The sequence below is a fragment of the Fulmarus glacialis genome, unplaced genomic scaffold (genome assembly GCF_000690835.1).
Source record: "Fulmarus glacialis isolate BGI_N327 unplaced genomic scaffold, ASM69083v1 scaffold40207, whole genome shotgun sequence".
Classification (NCBI taxonomy): domain Eukaryota; kingdom Metazoa; phylum Chordata; class Aves; order Procellariiformes; family Procellariidae; genus Fulmarus; species Fulmarus glacialis.
This window is the reverse complement of record NW_009222058.1, coordinates 1,230-7,957: the sequence shown is the minus strand read 5'-3', so window position 1 is coordinate 7,957 and position 6,728 is coordinate 1,230. Positions and strand designations below refer to the sequence as shown.

The 6,728-nt window shown below is 47.9% G+C and overlaps 1 pseudogene; it reads right to left on the bottom strand.

The window, feature by feature from the left end:
- Positions 1-709: 709 nt before the first annotated feature.
- LOC104079323 lies at positions 710-2,233 on the bottom strand (annotated as a pseudogene).
- Positions 2,234-6,728: the final 4,495 nt, after the last annotated feature.

The following is a 6,728-nucleotide window of genomic DNA, read 5'->3' as shown; positions in this document are numbered from 1 at the left end:
AAAGGGCTATATTGGATGTGGCTTGCTTAAGGGAGTTTGCTTAGGAAAAATTAATAGTACAAGATTAAACTGAGGGATATTCCTCGTTGCACTATGAAAGACATTACACAACAATGACTTACCCAGTACTCGTTTGTGATTCTAATAATCCAAAATTATTAGAAAGCAGAAAGCAAAGGCTGGGATAAGATGCTGTTACTCAGCAAACCAACATTTTGAGAACAAGAATGCAGTTTTCTGGAAGATAATGTTGTCTCTTTTTTCCCCTGCACAGTTTCAAAAGAAAGGTATTTAATCCTTCTATAAATAAGTATGAATGCATTTGCTTCCAGAGTCTGCAAAATATGTCTGCAACAAAGCAATGTCGAGACATTTGGGAATGAAGTAGCTAATTTGATACTCATAAGAAACCATAACCATAGCCTAGGACTGCGTCTCAGAGGACTGGGCTGACCTTTCAGCAGCTGATGATAGTTCTAAAATGGCTTCTCATCACTGAAAGCCCAATCTAACATCAGTTAAAATAAATTAAAAGCTATCACTGACTTCTGCGGATATTGGATTAGACCATATAAAACCCACTTGAATGCTGGGAACTCAAGGAAATTATCATGGTAAATCTAAATTCTAGTGAAGCCTTACAGGCTTTAAAACATCCCTCTGCAGCCCCATTAAGAATGGGCTTCTACTTAGCTCATGAATAATTCACCTTTCTTTTTCTTCTGAGAGATGACGAGTCCCACCACGATGAAGCCTAAGCCCAGCACAAAGCCCAGCGTTCCAGTCACCTTCTTGCTCACAGCAGATCCAGAGCATGTTTCTGTTGGAAGAGCAGTCCAGAGAGTTAAGGCCCAGGCTAGACATTGCTTTCCCCCAAAATATCTTTTCTAGTTTCCCGCTGTCCCCATAGAGCCACAAGCGACTCTCCTCAAGACTTTCTGATCTCCCCATTTCCAGTCTCTTACCGCAGGCCACAGTGATGGGCACTGGCAGGCTGACACGCTCCACCTGACAAGTGTAGACATCCTCTTGCTTCGGTGTGACTTCTAAAGTGACCAGGATCTGGAAAGACTAATTTCCATTTAGGAGGAGGTCCTCATACACAACACATCTCCTCCTGCCCATTTTTGAACCACTTGATCTTAATTTCAGAAGAATAAAACCTTGTTACAGAACAAACCAGCTAGTTGAGATAGCTCCACGGCTCCGTTTGCATGGAAAAAATTTTTACTCTGAGTTTAACTGAGAGAAAGAGAGAGATGGAGAGCGCTGGCAGACAGGAGACAGCGCTGGCAGACAGGTTACTCCTCTCTTCCTGCCCCATCCTCCTCGGGAATCATTCATAGCAATAGGACCTATGGACATCATATGGATTTCTCCTCCAAACCCTTTTGTCAACACATCCTTTGGTTCAGACCCACTGCCTTCAACATGACCTCGCGTTATACATCTCCCAGCCACATTCATCTTTAATCCTCTTTCTTTCTTCCCTCAGTGAAGGAACATAATGGAAGATGCACTCTGCTTCTACCAGAAACATCTCGTAGGAGCATTTCGTGTCTTCTCCCACATTTCAGGTGTGTCCATTGCTCCAGGAATTGGCAGGAGGGGAGGTGCATTTGTTAGGCTTGGGAGTCCTGCCCCATGTTTTTCTGCAGGGCTCCGGCACGTCATTTCCTTCAGTCTTAGACCCATAACAAAGATGTTAACTGCTCCAGTCCATGGCACTCATTCTCCCCCTGCCCCACTGAACTTAGACCTATCTATCTCCCACCATCCACTGAGCTTCTCTGACATCCAGTGGTTGCCAAACAGGGAGACGGCAGAGGGGGTTAAACCTTGTCCCAGGCTGGGGACGCCAAGTTTCCCCATGCCAATCTCCTCTTCTCCTCCCCTCCAAAGACTCACTTCTCCTGTCCATCACACTCCGAGTCCTCCTCCAGTTACAGCTGCAGTATTTTCCCCTTGAAGCCCACAGGTAGCGAATCCACTGCAGCCTATTCCAATACTCAGCAATTGCCTGCCCCAGCTCTATTCAGGCCATGTAGAAACCCACCTTACTGTCATAGGGACGATCTCCTGCCGGTTCCAGATGAACCTGTCCAGGCACCTCATCTGCTGAGTGCCATTTGTGTAGTGACACTCCAGTTTTCACTGCAGCAGGAAATGCTCTGGGGGGGAGACACATGGGACAAGGTCAGGATGGACATCTTCCTGCTGCTTTCCCTTGTCCCTGAATATTCAGGATCTCTGCTCACCTGGACAGTCTGTATGAAAAGCCATGTTGCTCTTCATCCCTATCATCAAGGCCAGAGCCACAAACCAGGAGGTTTTGAACACAGGAATCCCCAGAGAGGCCATTGTTGCTCAGGTGGGGGCAAAAAAAAAGCTTGAAGAGAGAGCTAGACTGCTAACAACCACATCTCAGGTCAAAGCAGGAACTTCTCAGCAACATTCTGAGTGGAGGAACTTGAGGAAGTTCCTGAACACTGAGGGGATTGGACAGCCCCTCGCTACGGATCCACTCAGTACCAGTATTGGGCAACATCACTGGTAACCAGGCAGGAAAGGGTTCAATTTCTGCCTTTCACTAGAATCTTTTCTGCAGGAAGGCACAATAAGGGTTTTACCAGCAGACACCACAAACGAGCGCTATCAGAGCAGAACAGTCAACAAAGCAGCTCAGATACTGCTGTGCAACTCCCAGGGCTCCAGACTTGGGGTGTTATCTCTGGGCTGCCTCCTTCCTGGGATGCAGGGGTGCTCTCAGAGGACTGGCAATAGAGCCTAGCCACAGCAGAGCAAGCTTAAAGCATCTCTGAATATTGTGTTTACTCACCCACCAACCTGGGCAAAGAGTGGCACCACGAAGTTGGCCCTGTCCTGAAACCTAGAGTCAGCCAGGCCAAGTCATGCATTACCCTCTAACAGAAGGACAGGGTCTCCCCTTTTCTTCATCTGCTGGGAAACATAAAGAAAAAATTGAAGGACACGGTAAGAAGCAGTTTTTGCATCTGCTTGGGTTTTGTTTTCAGTGAAGGGTTCAAAAGAAACACCTGGAAGTTGAGACAGAAAGAATGAAATATCTAAACTAGTGGTTTGCTTAGGGAAAATCAACTTTATTTATTGGAAGGAATGTGTTACATATTGTATCTCATTTCATTGGAAAGTTACTGCTGTGAAACAAAGATATACAAGTCCTTTACTTTGGAATAAAGACAAATGTGTTTCATTTCAGGTTACCAAGACATCACTGAAAAAAAGGCCAGCACTTCCTAATCACAGTGTCCCCATTCCTACAAATAAGGCACAGCAAGATGTTGACTATCTTGTGCACCTAAGTTTCAAACTAGGACCTTTAAGGACACCGAAGGGCATCCACTGAAACAGCAAGAAGACTTCAAAACTGTGGGGAGTCTGTCAGATTGAAGAACTGCGTATTATCCACAGGTTAACAAGGATTTATCTGCCTTACTCTTCATCCTTTTGGGAGGACATGCATGCATAGTCCTTTATCTGCCCAGAAGGCACTATGTCGAGCTTCAAGTAGAAGGTACAAGTTGATGTCCTGGCAATGTAATCAAAAGGACGCTGGACTTTCTGGGGATGCTCAGGACTCCAGATCAGAGGTCCATGAGCAGTGGACACCACTGCTGATAAAAGCCCTCACTGAAAGAGCCCTCCAAATCAGAAAGAGATGCCACTCCTGGGAAATACATCTTCAGGGCTCTCAGAAGGAGAGATGGAAAAGATTTCCACGTGCCCAACCCCGAGGGGAGAGTTTTTCTGTAACAGCATCTCCAGTTCTAAACTACGTGGAAAAACCAGGTTTGTGTCATCAGACACGAGACAGATGAGAGTCATCTTGGAGGAGGCAAGATTTGATTTCTTGCTTTGTACCACTTCCACCCTGTTCCTTGCCTTTCTTAGGAGTCCCACTCCCTGGCCAGATCTGGAGGATCTGAGGCTGAAAGCCTCAGAATCAGAAGGGAACAAGGACAGATTCATTTCAAAAGCAGGACTGCGTGGAGCCCTTCCTCCTCCACCTGCTAGAAAGGACGAAGTGAAGGAACAGAAAGATGTAGAGGGCATGGGTGAGCAGGCTCCATGCGGAGAGAGTCTGGAGCTAAAGCACCAGGCTGAAACATCCACAGAAGAGGCATTTCAGAGCACTTCTCCTGCCAGGTGAAGGCTGGGCATTGCTGTATGGACGGTGCCAAGGAGGTGATGCCCTACAAGCATAAGGCTGATTCTCCACTCCCACCCAAAAATTGACACTACCTGTTTGGAAACCCTTTCCCACCACTGCTCCATGCTTTCTCCACAGTCGCCATGCTGAGCCCGGAGTACAGGAGAATCATTATTTCTCACCATCCTTTAAACCTCCCTCCCTGCAGACACCCTGACAACTGGCTTCCTGCCTCCCAGCCCAGACTTACATTACTAATCTGATCCACAAACAGCACCAGTGCCCTCTGGAGAGCTTTTAGAAGAGCTCTGCTCTGCAGGGAAAGAAACAAAATACAGATTCAGACACTGTTGTGTCCTTTGCAGACACCCAAACTGGCTCCGAAACACCCAGCTCACGCACCAGAGAGGGAACAGAGCTATGAGTTAGCTCTAGCACTATATGGACCCATATGGACCTACTGAAACAACCTGACACCTGGGGTCATCACTGGGGCTGTGGTTCATGGTACTGACATTGCCAAACTGCTGGCCAGTGAGAAGAGCATCCAGCAGTGAAAACAGAATAGTCAGCTCTGTTGGGAACAAGTCAATGTTTGTTGGAGAGCTCTGGGAACACAGTAATCCCTGCTTGTCCCCCCGCCCTCTTAAAAAAATTGCTGGAGACTGTGCCTGTCAGCACACGAACACTGTCTGCAGTCCAGGAGCCCAGAAAGGCTCACAGCAATGTAAGTAAGCATCAGCCCCAGGTGAGGAACTCAGCAAAAGGGAGTATGGAGCAGATCGGGGTGTATGGAGCAGCAGCTGATGTAAAGCTGAGCTCCGAGGGCAGAAAAGCCATCTGGTAGACCGTCAGATTTGCACTCTGCTAGTGCTTCATCCTCATTTTCTTCTGGGGACTAATGGACCAAATTCCTGCCCTCTCCAGTGATACTGTTTGGTCTTTAGAAGGAAGGATATTCAGCAAGTTGGGAAAAAGCTCAAGTCCAGCCCTAGAAATCTGAGGCCAGACTTCGCCACATTACCCCCTTCTCTTCAAAGACCCACAGCTGGCCCTGGAGCAGATGGGTCTGAAGGGAAGGAACTTACCCTTTTCCTGGTGCATTGAGACACCGTCATTGGTGTTACTCCCTAGTTATTCCCTAAATTAATTGTTTATCTGGCCTGGAGAGAGTTTTATGAGTCAAATAACCCTGGAAAAAATATTTTGGGACACTATGGGCTGAATAAGAAAGGAAAAACCTATAGCTGAGAGCAGTAATAAAAGCACCATCTGACTGGGCAGGGAGAACACGTAACATGCGCTGAACAGTCATTACACGTTCGTTCAATTCTCACATTAAGCCAGGAGTTCCCTGAACGACAGAGCACTAATTTCCTACCATTTTACATCCTGCATCTCCACCTGACAACGCAGCACTACAAGCTCCTTCCTGTGCTGTGATTCTGTAGGAAACCACATCACAACACTGTACCAACGTACAGCAAAGCTCAATGCTGGCCCTTACAGGAGGGGATGGTGATCAGCATTTAAAGAAAACTAATCTTGCTCACTCAGGAGCACCAAGTCGTGTGTCCCTGTGTTTCCATCCAGCACTGAGGCAGTAACCTGCATGTCTCCAGGCGGTCTGCCCGATTCCTTGCAGTGGCACGGAGGGTGAACATGGGACAAGTTGTCCTCATTGGCTGAGGATGCACTTCTAGCCCAGTTCTCACCTGCATCCCTCCCTGCAGTCTCCTGTCCTTCCTCTGAATGTCTTTCTCATCCACCCGGTTATGCCCGTGCCCCTGCTCTGCAGCTCTAATTCCTCAGGACGGCCTTTCAAGGCAGCTCAGAGCTCAAGTCTAGACTGAGAGCCATGGGTGGGGACACTAGGAGCAAAGGCAGAGGTGAAGGAAGGCCCTGGCAAGCAGCATGAGGACTTTGAGGACAAGCTTTTCATCCACAGATAAAAAGCACCACGGGGGAAAGTCAAAACCAGGCATCTACAAAGCTTTCCTCTTCTCTTTCCCATGAGCCCAGCTTGTTTCTTTTAAACGACATCTCTGGCCAGCAATTCTTTTCTTACCTGAGACTTTGCAGTGAGGCAGGGATGTGTCTCTCTACAAGCAGCGTCACTGCCAAAGCTGCCTCCCAGCACCTCCTGGCCCTGGGGCATCACGCTGCTGCTGTCTCTTGTTTTACCTACCATACTCCAAAGATCAATGCACAGGAATGGGACAACCTCTGACCACAAGCACAGCAGACATGTTCAGCCACTGCCTTCCCGCAGTGTGACTGCGCAGGAAAGGGATGTGCACGGACCAGGCAAAGGACGGAGCAGAGCAGCAAAGTCTGGACTGCACAGGGAAGTGGCACTGACTTTACCCCTTTTTCATAGAATGGTTTGGGCTAGAAGAGACCTTTAAAGCTCATCTAGTCCAACACCACTGCCCTGGGCAGGGACATCTTCAACTAGATCAGGTTGCTCAGAGCCCGGTCCAACCCGACCTTGAACACTTATGGGGAGGAGGCATCCACAACTTCTCTGGGCAACCTG